The sequence below is a fragment of the Strongylocentrotus purpuratus genome, unplaced genomic scaffold (assembly GCF_000002235.5).
Source record: "Strongylocentrotus purpuratus isolate Spur 01 unplaced genomic scaffold, Spur_5.0 spur5_scaffold_5, whole genome shotgun sequence".
In the NCBI taxonomy this organism is placed as follows: Eukaryota; Metazoa; Echinodermata; class Echinoidea; order Camarodonta; family Strongylocentrotidae; genus Strongylocentrotus; species Strongylocentrotus purpuratus.
The window spans coordinates 44,863,329-44,878,136 of record NW_022145611.1 but is presented as its reverse complement, the minus strand read 5'-3'; the positions used below and the strand labels follow the sequence as shown (position 1 = coordinate 44,878,136).

Genomic DNA, 14,808 nt, shown 5'->3' with positions numbered 1-14,808 from the left:
TTTTCCAAGAAACTTAAATTTGACACAGGTCTATAATTTGACAAGCAGTCTTTATCAAGATTTTGCTTCTTGATAAGAGGTCTAATTATGGCTGACCTAGCTGCAGAAGGGAATGTACCTGTTTGTAATGATGAATTAACAATATTTGTCAATACAGGAAGAAGACAATGTACATGTTCTTTTAAAAACCAAGTTGGAATGGGATCCAAACTACATGACTTACTAGGAGAAGCCAGAATAATTTTCAATAACTCATCTTCAGTTGTAGGATCTAAACACGAAAATGATTTTACATGCACTTGATTATACATATCCGGATCAAATGTAGAAATGTGCTGTTGCTCATTAATGCTGCCCTGAATCTTCTTTATTTTATCACCAAAGAATGTTAAAAAGTTATTACATAATGTCTCTCATAATGTATATAGTAACACAGTTTGCTATTAGCAGTGTAAAATGTATTAGATTTTGTTTTGTTAAACAGAAGTAGTGTTTGGAGACATAATTAACTTTAAATATCAGGCGACGCCAAAGACCTATGTAAAATTATTGATGATAATTATTGTGTCCATCGCAGTATTATATGCTATCATTATCACCACTCTGAATGTGTTGTAAACGTCTCGAATATCGGTTATGTTGAATTTACATGTACATTGTATATTCCGGTTTCCCAGTTTTTGAATGCAATAAAATCGAAATAAATTACATAAAGTACAATGATTGTGAACGGTTTCGTTAAAGATTCAATAGCGAGTTTTCGCTCAGCAACGAACAGACCTTCGCGGTAGCAGAGCACTCAGGTTTACGACCGTCGCACACAGACCGCCCTCGATACAATACGTGGTTTCGCTTTTCGGTGAATGCGTACGTATCTCTAAGGAGGTATTGCATTTGCAATGCCATTAGGCAATTTTCGTAATGTAACCAAATTTAATGCATACGTCTTTGTGAAGTGCCTCGATACAAAATATTTCATTCACCTGATAAGGATAATAGTATTTCAATAGATCCAAACTGCATACATTAGTTGTTGCCAGTTCGACAAACATTAGGGGTATTTCGCAAGCTCATTGCGGACAGAGAATCTGCGGTTCGTGTGCAAAATCGAGAAGCTACTATACAGCAGGGTGGTCGCTGAGGTACTGAAATCCAGAACGGGTTTAGGCCAAATCTACGGACGTTCTCAATGACGCCCCAAGTGAATATACAGCCAATCAGCGAGCTTGTACCAAAGATGGTGATGAGAATTTCGTCGTCTAATAACGAAGGATGACGAATTTAAATGGGCGGATCTAGCTTTTCTCTATGGCGTGGGCGGGGGGGGGGGGGGGTGACATTTGAAAAATCGCGCCGACCAATATTTCGCTTAGTGGGGGGTAGGGAGCACTAAAATTTGTTTTCAATTTGAAAAAAGTGCCAACCAATATCTCGGGGGGGGGGGGGGGGAGTAGAAAGCACCTTGGCCAGCCCAAGGGGGGAATTAAACCTCCTAACCCCCTTAGATCCGCCCCTTACACGAATGACTCTTCGGTGAGTTTTTTGTCTTCCGATTATTGTTTCTGAACAATAACAACATGAATATGGATATAACATGAATTGCTTTAAAACTTGATAAATAAATTGTTGAAATTTGATAAAAAGCCGTTTTGTGGCTTGGTCGAGACAAGTTGTGCTAGTCGTGTAGTCACGTCTGTACTGTATTGCGTGGAAGGGAATAGGCCATTTTTGTAATGTAATCAAATTTAATACATACGTCTTTGTTAAGTTCCTCAATACAAATTATTTCATTCACCTGTCTAGGATTCGCAATAGTCAGAATGCAAACTGTATGTATTAAGACAGTGTGGCAACAACTAATGTATGCAGATTGAAATCCGGCATTTTAATACTATTATTTTTATCAGGTGAATGAAATAGTTTGTATCGAGGCACTTGATTCACTAGGGGCGTCATTGAGAACGCCCGTATATTTGGCCAAAACCCGTTCTAGATTTCAGGGCCTCAGCGGTCATCCAACTGTTACTATAGTAACTTCTCGATTTTGCACACGAACCGCAGATTCTAATTCCGCAATGAGTTTGCGAAAATTGCCTAATATGTAGTCAGGGGCGTCTCCAAAGGGGGGGGGGGTGTGGGGGGCGACACCCCCCCCCCCCACTTGTCAGGATATTGTCGGTAAAATTGCGCTGCCGTGGGGAAAAAGAGAAAAGGGGGAGGGAAAAAAGAGAGGGAAAGGGAAAGAAAAGAAAAAAAGAAAAGGAAAAGAGAAGAAAGAAAGAAAAAGAAAGGAAAGAAAGGAAATGAAAGAAAAGAAAGAGAAAAAAAATGAAAAAGAAAAGGGAAACAAAAGAAACGGGGGGGGGGGGTGAAAGAGAGGAGAGAGAGGGGAGGTAAGAGCCTGAGAGAGAAGGAGTGGGAGTAAAAGAGCATATGGAAACGTTGTATCATCCGCTCAATCTGATTTGCGTTTTCTAAAATGTGCGTTTCTTTCCAGCATTGGGGCGCCCGGAAGTCACTCGGGTAACATTTCATAAAGTATAATATAAAAAGACCAAAATGCAAATTTTCTGTACTTTTGTCGGAAAAAATACATTTATCCAGCACAATGTCGTCTCTTTTTGCGTTGGAGAAGAGCAAATAGCGAGTTTCAATCACACTTTGGCCGCTCTCGCAAGCTCTCACTCGTTTCGCTGTGGTCAAGCGACTTTGGGGCAAGCGGTTAATGAAAATACTAATCGTTAGCTTTCTTCTGGTATTTAACTTGTTTTTATTGATTGTATAATTTTGTCGGAATAAAGGAAACAAAAATGCTCGACCAAAAACTTATCAGTGTCTGAATTGACCTTTTGACTTCGAATTCCCTGATGCAAGCGCACTAAATGACGTCATCTTCGCTAAATCAGTGTCTTTTATCGTAAAATGCGACACTTTCACAATGTTTATACATCTTTTTTTAATTATTAGTAAGATATAACATATTTTTTCTGATATCACTGAAGTTTTGGGTTTTATTTAATGAGCAATTTTAAAATAAGAGCCATTTTACTGTTTTAATTTACTGGATCGTACCATGAAAGTCGCAGGGTAGAAAGATGCATTTTCCAACCGCGCCAAATAAAATTTACGTTCAGACATTCTGTTAAATGGGTTTCTGCTCCAACAAACGTCCACATGCGGAGTCATTTATCAATTAAATGATTAAAGTTTATGGATGCTTCCTATAGCTTCCCAGGTGTTTGTGTTGCTGTTGAAGCATTTCATTCACCTGCTATTATTCTTTGTACTCCATTATTGTTAGAATACAAAATGCATTTTGGTTTTATAGTTTCATGCAATAAGTAAGTCAATAAAAGAGTATGTCCCTATTGTACAATGTAATGTCCCCTCAGGGGGGGGGGGGTGGGTGCAGGGAGGGGGAGATTCCCCCACCCCCCCCCCCTCCCGCGCAAAGCGCGGAAGCTTTGACGTTTCATCAAATTATTAGAGAAAGAAGACGATTCGTTGGACCGTTCTCGACTCTTAATCCTTATCTAAATTCAGTTTCTTTTGACGTTTCATTGGAGAAAGAAGACGATTCGTTGTACCGTCCTCGAATCTTAATCCTTGTTTGAATCAAGTTCACCTTTCTCCGCGCGTAGCGCGGAAGCTCTGACGTTTCATTAGATTATTAAAGAAAGAAGACGAATCGTTGTACCATTCTCGATCGACTCTTAATCCTCGTCTGAATTCAGTTTTCACACCCCCTCCTTTATCGTTTCTTAAATTATTAGAGAAAGAAGACGATTCGTTGTACCGTTCTCGACTCATAATCCTTATCTGAATTCAGTTTTCACCCCCCCCCCCCCCGCGAAGTTCTCGAAGTTTCACTTTTCTATAATATCACCTAAAGAAATCCGAGGTTTAAACTTTTCAGGGAAACTGAATTAAAACAAGGATTAAGAGTAAACAACGGTACAACGAATCGTCTTCCTTTCTCTACATATTGATGAAACGCCAACAAATTCGCGCAGGAGGGGGGGGGGGGGGAGAGGAAACTGAATTTAGATTTAGTACAACGAATCGTCTGCTTTTTCTAATAACTTAAGGAAACGTCAAAGCTTTTCGCGCGGGAAGGGGGAAAACAGAATCGTCTGCTTTGTCTAATAATTGAAGGAAACGTCAAAGCTTCCGCTTCGCGCGGGAGGGGGAAACTGAATTCAGATAAATAGGGCGTAATAAGAGTCGAACACGGTGCAACGTATCGTCTTCTTTCTATAATAATTAAATCAAACGTCTAAGCTTTTCGCGCGGGAAGGGGGAATACTGAATCCAGAAAAGGATTAAAGATAAACTTTAGTACAGGTAATGCGATTGCATTGTGAAAGAAAAGGTGTGGAAAGGATCAGAAACAGTTGATCATGTAGCATGTAAGTATTGGTGTACACTGCAAGGTTCTGGAGTCATCAAAATCATAATAAATTTGACCGAGTCTTGGTAAAGTAACAAGCACTCACATAGAAAGCTAAATATGGGACAACACACATGGTGTCGGGGCTAGTACTACATTTTCTTGCCTTTCTATGCTCATTACTCAGCCAGTATACATTTTCTTCCAAAATTGTTTGGCACATGTCATTTATTTGTAATCTTGAACATTCAGTGTAAGTTTCGTTTGATTCTGTGAGAATTATTTTGGTGTTTTTTTTACCGGTACTGGAGTTTATCTTTAAGAGTCGAAAACGGTACAACGAATCGTCTGCTTTCTCTAATAATTTAAGGAAAGGGGGAGGGGGGAACTGAATTCAGATAAATAGGGCGTAATAAGAGTCGAAAACGGTGCAGCGTATTGTCTTCTTTCTATAATAATTAAATCAAACGTCTAAGCTTTTCGCGCGGGAAGGGGGAATACTGAATCCAGAAAAGAATTAAGAGTCGAAAACGGTACAACGAATCGTCTGCTTTCTCTAATAATTGAAGGAAAAGGGGAGGGGGAAACTGAATTCAGATAAATAGGGCGTAACAAGAGTCGAACATGGTGCAACGTATCGTCTTCTTTCTATAATAATTAAATCAAACGTCTAAGCTTTTCGCGCGGGAAGGGGGGAAACTGAATCCAGAAAAGGATTAAGAGTCGAAAACGGTACAACGAATCGTCTGCTTTCTCTAATAATTAAGTCAAACGTCTTAGCTTTTCGAGCTTTGCAAGGGGTAAACTTCATTCAGACATGGATTAAGAGTCGAGCACGTTTTAACGAATCATCTATTTTCTCTAATAATTTGATGAAACGTCAAAACTTAGTACAGTTAGGGCTTATTAAGAGTCGAAAACGGTACAACGAATCGTCTTCTTTATCTAATGATTTAATGAAACGTCAAAACTTCCGCGCTTCGCGCGGGAGGGTGGAAACTTCATTTAGACTAGGATAAATAGTCGAGCACGGTTCAACGAATCGTCTAATTTCTCTAATATTTTAATGAAACGTCAAAACCTCCGCGCTTCGCGCGGGAGGGGGAGAACTGAATTCAGATAAGGATTAAGAGTCGAGAACGGTGCACCGAATCGTCTGCTTTTTCTCATAATTTGATGAAACGTCAAAGCTTCCGCGCTTTGCTCGGGAGGGGGAGAAAAGTGAATTCAGACAAGGATTATCAGTCGAGACTGTACAGCAAATCGTCTTCTTTTCATAATAATTTAATGAAACGTCTAATGCCTGGATTACATTTGCCCCGGGCGCCGTACGATAAATTAGTCTACGATTTGTCGTAGACATCATAGGAGGCTACGGGCTACGATGTTTGTGTTTACATTATCAACGAGCATCGTGCCATTTATTGTATTGGCCCTCGGGGGCAGGCCGGGGCAAATCCGTACAGAGGCTGCTCGGAGATTGTACGGAGCCCGTGCAGCTTCCGTGCAAAGGTTGCGCGGAGATGACTGCTCAATATCACAGATACTGCACGGGCAGCGAGCAGCAACCTTGCGATAGCTGTGCAATGGCCGTGCGAATGCCCCACGAGTCTACAATCTCTGTACGATTTTTTTTTTTGCCCCCATGTTCACCGAAAACTCGTACGTTTGCTACACAATCGGTGCGAGGCCTCCGGGTGATGCCCGTGCGGGGACTGTGCAATGCCACCTACGACATGTATACGGGCTACGGGCTTACGATATTTTCAAAAAAATTTAACTTCTCGCGAAACAACCCTGATAGCAGACTGACGTCTTAAAGACGTCATAAATTGGTCGTAAAGTGGTAAACACGTCGTACGTCGTATGGACGACGTAATTATGACGTCATTATGACGTCTTCAAAAGACTATTTTTTCCAAGATAATTTTTGTCGCATTGACGACGTCATAACGACGTCATAATGACGTCTTTAAAGGACTAATTTTTTCAAGATATTTTTTGTCTTCTCGACGACGTCATAATGACGTCTTAAAAAGACTCTTTTTTCCAAGATAATTTTTGTCGTATTAACGACGTCATAAAGACGTCATTTTGACGTCTTTAAAATACTATTTTTCCAAGCTAATTTTTGTCGTATTGACGACGTGATAACGACGTCATAATGACGTCTTTAAAGGACTAATTTTTTCAAGATATTTTTTGTCTTCTCGACGACGTCATTATGACGTCTTTAAAAGACTATTTTTTCCAAGATAATTTTTGTCGTATTAACGACGTCATAAAGACGTCATTTTGACGTCTTTAAAAGACTATTTTTTCCAAGCTAATTTTTGTCGTATCGACGACGTCATTATGACGTCTTTAAAAGACTAATTTTTCCAATGTAATGTTGTCGTATTGACGACGTGCTAACGACGTCATTATGACGACTATAAAAGACTTATTTTTCCAATGTAATGTTGTCGTATTGACGACGTGATAACGACGTCATTATGACGTCTTTAAAAGACTTTTTTTTCCAAGCTAATTTTTGTCGTATCGACGACGTCATTATGACGTCTTTAAAAGACTAATTTTTCCAATGTAATGTTGTCGTATTGACGACGTGCTAACGACGTCATTATGACGACTTTAAAAGACTTATTTTTCCAATGTAATGTTGTCGTATTGACGACGTGCTAACGACGTCATTATGACGACTTTAAAAGACTTATTTTTCCAATGTAATGTTGTCGTATTGACGACGTGATAACGACGTCATTATGACGTCTTTAAAAGACTTATTTTTTCCAATGTAATTTTTGTCGTATTGACGACGTCATTACGACGTCATTATGACCTCTTTAAAATACTATTTTTTCCAAGATACTTGTTGTCATATCGACGACGTCATTACGACGTCTTTAAAAGACTATTTTTTCCAATATATTTTTTGTCGTATTGACGACGTCATTACGACGTCATTATGACCTCTTTTAAAGACTATTTTTTCAAGATATTTTTTGTCGTAAGGACGACGTTATAACGACGTCATTATGACGTCTCTAATAACCTAATCATTTCCAAGATAATAATCGGGTAAAGACTACAACATCTAATATGAGCATAAGTCAAAGTAAATAGGGCAATTATCAGAATTGAAATTAGGGAACAACTCCCCCCGCCCCCCCCCCCCCTCAAATGTCATTAGTCATTATAGATTGTGCAACATCTTAACACGCACCAAGGTCTGCAATATCGATCAAGACTAAACATGCTCGCATCTAGTTCAAACGGGAGTGTGTACGTGTGTGTAGCATAGTACTCAAGGCATGCAAGGCGTAGGACTCGACTACATGCACTATGCGATGTGTATGTAATGTATTTGAATTCAGAGTAAAAAAGCCGTTGCATCAACTTCAAGTATCATCCTCCTGAATACTCTCGTTTTCTCCTGCAAATTTACAGTATGGGTAAGTCCCAGAATAATTCTGGGAAAAAAAAAAAAAATTAGGTAATTCTGAGAATTACCTAATTTATTTACAAAAAGTACATAAATCTATAGTTACTGTTTTTTGTTCTGAAAAGTTGATATGTAGACTCAATGTATGATCTTATGTCACTATAATGTCAGTGATAGTGAGCTCGGACTTTCAACACTTGGTGACAAGATTTGGAATGTATGATCCCATATATGTATTTTTATGTAGGGTCTTGATTGAAGGTATGCATGGCATGGGGCATCATTTAAAGCAAAACAGTTTACTCATTTGCCTACACATGGGCTGCATGGCTTTAAAGGGAAATCTAACTCGAATATACAACTGCTCTAAAAGACTAAAACTAAAAGAAAGCAGAAAAATAAGAGAAGCAAACTGATGAAAGCTTTGGCACTAGATCTACATGTAGGTAGACTCGTCTAGATTAGACAGCAATAACCATCTGATTTGGGTCATTTCTTTAATAAAACTGACATTTGTTGTCATTCCCCAATACAGATGGCAACCCAGAGATCTCGTACCGTGGGGGTGGCTATGTACATATTTTCGTCCACGACATTTTCTCCCCGATTTTCTTTGTTTGTCTAGTCTAGATCTAGATCTAATTTCCTGATTTCTAAATCAGATGTAAATTAACGCCATTACGAACGTGTAGATGGCGCACAGTTTTTCCTTCATAATCATTTTGCCTTCGGCGTAGACTAGAAAGGATGAGATTGATTTAGATGACTCCGGCAGCGAGAGTTTAACACGGCTTGCAAGATTTTCAACATGGATGTCGATTTTGACCCATAATTTCCTTAAAAGGGACCATTAAACGGATTATTTCAATCAAGTTAGTAAGTGGAACCGATGTATTATAGCCTAGGCCTAATTTACAATTGGATATGGACGAGGTAAAATGACATTTTGGGGGATTTTGGGGGCATAACCCTACGACCTGAAATGGCCGTGGCGTTATCAAGGGAATGTGTATAGACGGTTTCCGTCTCTAAAGAGAGAGCCGGCCGACCCTACCCCAATAAGAGGCTAACGAACGAAAGAGACAGAAAATTCGGTCTAGGCCTACCCCAAATCAAGCAAATATTCATGAAATGTTCAAATAATGCCGGTCATGATTTAAAAGTCGTTATGTTTCTAACCTGTTTCTGGTCAATTTTCTTATTTTGGGGGGAGTATTTTTTCGGAAAAACATTGATAGTAGTATACACTTTCTCACAGGTTGCATGGCAAACCGCTGCACAATACAAGTGCATACAGATGGAGGGTTGCGGGGGCACGTAAGTCTGCGTGAAGTGATCTACCTCCTCATTGTACGGTAGATAACTTCACACAGGCGTGCGTCCGCCCGCAACCACCATCGGTATGCACTTGTAATGTGCAGCGGTTTGCAGTGAAAGTGAAACCTGTGAGAAAGTGTACTACCGGCCCGGGCCCAGATGTCTGGAAATTGAGCATTACGTGTCGATACGTAGAGGAATAAAGCAGTGACTTGTGTCACAAACATGTAACCTTAAACAAGTCGTTTCTATAGTCTTTAGACAGCAAATTTATCTTATAGGCTACCGCTTATACAGAAATCTTTATCTGGAAATAATCGGTTAGACCTGTAAATGGTAAACAAAATTCTTTCCCCACAGGCTGTTCAAAGAAGTTTGTAGTATATGTGTTGCACATGCATACATTATCAACCATTCATTTTGTTCTTTATTCATTTTCTCATTTATTTGTAGGCATCCTTTTTTAACATCTTTCGTCAAAGAAGTGGATTCAAAGCACATTGTGGCCTCGGTATATTGATGTGAAACCATGCAGAAAATGCTACTCTCTCTCAACCTTGTGGATGTTCCCTACTTCCCTAAGGATCAGCAGCCTCTTGAAACAGTTGAAGCCATTATCGGTAAATGTGTACATGTACTTGTATTATTTCTGTACATTTATTTGTCATATTGTGCATGATCACTGAGACACTGACCAATTAGACACTACATAATGGTTCATTTCATTTGAAAGGCTTATTTCAGTTATTTGTCATGAGTTTCAAATATATTTTTAATTCAATTAATTTTAGATCACTAAAACCTGCAGGTATGTTGCAATAACCGACAATATTATGTGAGTTTCAAAGTTCAAACAGTGTTTTTTTACCCTTCAGCATAGGTCAAGGAGCTTTCATTCTACCCTCATCAGCAAACTACAGGAATGCCAGTTTTCAGGCAATAGCCTGAATTCAGGCCCTGGCGAGTTATTTTCATACCGTAGTTTAGGTTTTTTGTGTACAAGCTAGCACATTCTAGGTGATTTTTCAGGCTTTCTGATCAATTCTAACTGGCATCCCTGAAACTACAATTGTATTGATAATTTACCAAACAAAATCCTGAATCACGTTTTGCATTGCCCACAAATGTTTAAAATCCAAAGGTGTGTTGACTTTATGTTTGTGAGCAATAAGAAATTATTTCTGATAAATCTTACCAAGCAGTACTTTTCTGACATAATTCATTATTTAATTCATTGTTTACGTTCCAGTTTTAAAATATATAAAAGTTTGTCTTAAATTGTATTCCTTTCTTTTTGCTTTATTCATGCACTAGAATTCCTTGCGTCTATGTTTTCTGGATCTGAAAGCAAAGCATAATGCCAGAGATTCCACCCAAAAGCTAACCCATGAGTCCAAGCTGAAGAGGAATATTTCCAAATCGATGGCTCCACTAATCCGATTGGTGAGTCATGGCCCTCATCAGCAAACTACAATTGTATTGATAATTTACCAAACGAAATCCTGAATCACGTTTTGCATTGCCCACAAATGTTTAAAATCCAAAGGTGTGTTGACTTTATGTTTGTGAGCAATAAGAAATTATTTCTGATAAATCTTACCAAGCAGTACTTTTCTGACATAATTCATTATTTAATTCATTGTTTACGTTCCAGTTTTAAAATATATAAAAGTTTGTCTCAAATTGTATTCCTTTCTTTTTGCTTTATTCATGCACTAGAATTCCTTGCGTCTATGTTCCCTGGATCTGAAAGCAGTGCATAATGCCAGAGATTCCACCCAAAAGCTAACCCATGAGTCCAAGCTGAAGAGGAATATGTCCAAAATTACATGTAGATCTACACTCACCCGATAGTTAAACTGCTAGAAAAAAGGTTTTTTTTTCACTTCATTATAATTTATAGAGAGAGATTGGGGGAGGGGGAGAGGTGAGGTGTAGCCACAAACCTGAATGGCTAAGCTGTGGAACTGAAATTCCCATTCATGTCAATTACAATTTTAATGAATTACAGGGTGTACGAACTGACATAATAACAGTTTGAGTAAAAGATTCCAGTATTTTGCATATATTTGTAATTACTATTTATGAGGTTGACCTGTTTCACAATGCTTAAATGTAGTAGACTTGATATGCTCAGTCTCATGCTCACCCCCACCCCCCATCCGCTTCTTATCAGTTCTTAAAACCTGTTGCAAATTATATATAAGTTGGTAATAGAGAAAAATTGAGTGAGTTAAATACAATACAAATCGATTCCATTATTAAGCAACTAAGACTTGTTCAGATACGGAACGTGAACCGCCAACAATTTTCGAAAATGATGCAGTTTGGTTTTATGTGTAAAGCGAATGGCAACAAGTCTTTGTATGTTTTGGACTGCGCATATTCAGTGAGCTTTTTTAAAAAAATAATATACAGAAATGTAAAGCATATTGAACTCTATGTCAACATTAAAAAAACTCTGAGATTTTGTTTTGCAGCATCATATCTGAACGAGCCTTAAAGGGACTTGGTAACATTGTTCATATGAGAGAAAATGATGCTAAGGTATTGACTTCAATGCTATACTGTATGTACACTTAAAGATAATCTGAACATTTGAGTTAAAAATAGACCACTATTGATGATTAAAATTGGGAAAACTGATCTAATCCATTCCTTAATTCTCCCAACTATATTTTTATAATTTGATTAAATTGAAGTGAGTGTAAATCATCACAAAGCAACGAATTAGCTCCAATACCTTTTCCAAATTTAGGCGTTGAAAGATTTTTAAAGGCCTGTTTTATATCTTATTTTCATGGAAAAACGGTTGGGGAAAATTGAAAATTTTGTTGGGAGAATTAACTGTTAAAGAGTGACACACAGTAGCGCCTTCAATGAAAACCATAAATACCTTGTGGTTTGAAAAAAAATTGGTAGTTAAAAGTATAAAATTCTTGGATTGTATCTGTGATTTTGAAAGCACAATATGGCTTACCTACATGTATATTGAATTTGCTGTTAAAATTTAAGTTAAATTTTAATTCTTTTGTGAAACTCCTGGGACTTGCCAAATGAATGTTGTGACATTAGCAATGGAATATATCTCTTTGTGCTAAACTTTTTCAGCATGTTTGCTATTTTATCTTAAACTGGGAAATATCTTCTGAATAATTATTCCACCGTCACCTTGGAATTGCCCAACTGAGCCAATCGTACTGGCGGGAATGTTATCTGATATAAATTGTATTTTATACTTGAACTTCAGCTTCTGTATTTGCAACAAAATTAATTTTTTGATATTTATAAAGATGAATGTTGCCACTAATGCCTTTTCTTATATTTAAGTCATGTGCCCGTAAGAAGCAGGTTTCTAGCACAGAGAATAGGTACAGTTGAGCTGATTTCTGCACAGTTTTCTAATATGCTGTATCGCCAAATGTGAACATCATGGTTTTGACGGGCAAGCAACCATCATCAGAAAACTCTGCAGGTATCAGTGAAGCTCTCCCTGTTCCCCTTGCTGCCAACTTGTTCCTTTTGAGTGTAAGAAATAACTTAGCTAAGCCATGTGTTTATCATTTGTGCCATTTTTCTCCTGTGTGTGATTTAGATTGTATAGTTTTATACTTTATACTGAATTCTTGCCATGAACTTAGATATTCCCCTTGTATGTAACAAGAATTGATCTTTCATGCTCAGAAATTCTTTCCAACAACCTTTTGTTTTATGTGATAGTCTTTATCTGCATTAAAGTCTTGGGGTTGTCAGGAGCGGTTTTGCAGCATGGAGACGAGGTAGAGCTGCACTGATGAATGCCTAGCTTTCCACTATGCTGTTTTGCTGAATATGAGGAACTTCCCCAGTGTGCTGTTTGCTTGTCTACTAAAATACTGCGGGTATCAGTATAGCTTTACCTAGTCTCTATGCTGCTAACCTGCTTCCCACAACCGTAAGACTTATAAGTTTAGCCAATATGTCATAGTTTCTTGTAGCACAATTTATAACGAAACAGATATCTTTGTGATGGCCTGTTAACTTTCTTAAAATAAATTATGAGACTGACAGAAATACACTAGGTATTTATACAGCATGTTTTGGAAGAAGTGTCAGGATAGTGATGAAAAGATTTTGTACCAATGGAAAACAAAGTTAGATAGAATAAGAAGGTATAGAAATACGTATTTTATATTTTTGTTATCCATTTTCATACCATATACGTGTACATTAAAAATATGAAAATTACTTTCTGTTTGGCATGTATATATATATTATGTGATGCAATATTTGTTGCTTTGATTTTACTGTGTGATTGTTCAGAATGTGTACATGAAGTGACTTTTACACTTTCTTCCTTGATCAGGTGGTCGTATAGATGTTATTTAGAGGACAACAAAGACGTAAAGATCATGTAAGGATAAAAGGTACATCGAAATGACCAGTAAGGTGTAAATATCACGTCAAAATTTGATGTCCATACAACGTATACAGGTCTTTCTTGGGTGAAAGTTGACGTCTTAAAGACGTCTTTATTTAACCAATAAGACCTAAAAAGAAAATATGACGTCCATACAACGTCTTTATATGGTACAAGTTGACGTCTTAAAGACGTCTTTCTTTGACTAATAAGACGTTAAAATCACGACAAAATATGACGTCCATACGACGTCTTCCTATGGTACAAGTTGACGTCTTACAGACGTCTTTCTTTGACTAAAAGACGTAAATATGACGTCCATACAACGTCTTTCTATGGCACAAGTTGACGTCTTAAAGACGTCTTTCTTTAACTAATAAGACGTAAAAATCACGTCAAAATATGACGTCCTCGTGACTACGTGCGCGGGTGCAAAATCAAGTCTTTTTGACGTCGTGTTATGTCGTCTTAAAGACGTCTTTCTTTAACTAAAAGACGTAAATATGACGTCCATATGACGTCTTCCTATAGTACAACTTGACGTCTTAAAGACGTCTTTCTTTGACTAATAAGACGTAAAAATCACGTCAAAATATGACGTCCTCGTGACGACGTGCGCGGGTGCAAAATCAAGTCTTTTTGACGTCGTGTTATGTCGTCTTAAAGACGTCTTTCTTTAACTAAAAGACGTAAATATGACGTCCATATGACGTCTTCCTATAGTACAAGTTGACGTCTTAAAGACGTCTTTCTTTGACTAATAAGACGTAAAAATCACGTCAAAATATGACGTCCTCGTGACGACGTGCGCGGGTGCAAAATCATGTCTTTTTGACGTCGTGTTATGTCGTCTTAAAGACGTAGTACAAGACGTAAATATGACGTGATATTTACCAGTCTCTGCTATCAGGGAAAATCGTAAAGGCTGCGGGGTGAATCCGTGAATCCGTACGAAAATCTCACGGCCGCCTCCTGCCTCCCCACGGAGGCCACACGGAAAAGGGGATACGGGCAGGATACAGACCCCGTAGACTAATCGCAAGCGAAATGTAATCCAGGCATCAGTTGACGAAATAATTCGTATATTTATGTCGAGGAAAATGACTATTTGCGCTACGCAAGTACTATAGATAGTCCACATGAAAAACAATTTAGCCTTCGCCCCCGGGTTTATAGGGTTAAATTTGTAGATATTGTATTTATAATTTTGTCGGTAATCGTTGACCTCTACACCCCCCCCCCCCCCACTAAAAAATG

The 14,808-nt window shown here is 38.1% G+C and overlaps 1 long non-coding RNA gene across 1 annotated transcript; it reads left to right on the top strand.

The window, feature by feature from the left end:
• Nucleotides 1–7,764: 7,764 nt before the first annotated feature.
• Nucleotides 7,765–13,379, top strand: LOC115929666. The gene is made up of 4 exons (XR_004066646.1): nt 7,765–7,845; nt 9,606–9,772; nt 10,467–10,595; nt 10,872–13,379. It is a non-coding gene; the product is annotated as an uncharacterized LOC115929666 (long non-coding RNA).
• Nucleotides 13,380–14,808: the final 1,429 nt, after the last annotated feature.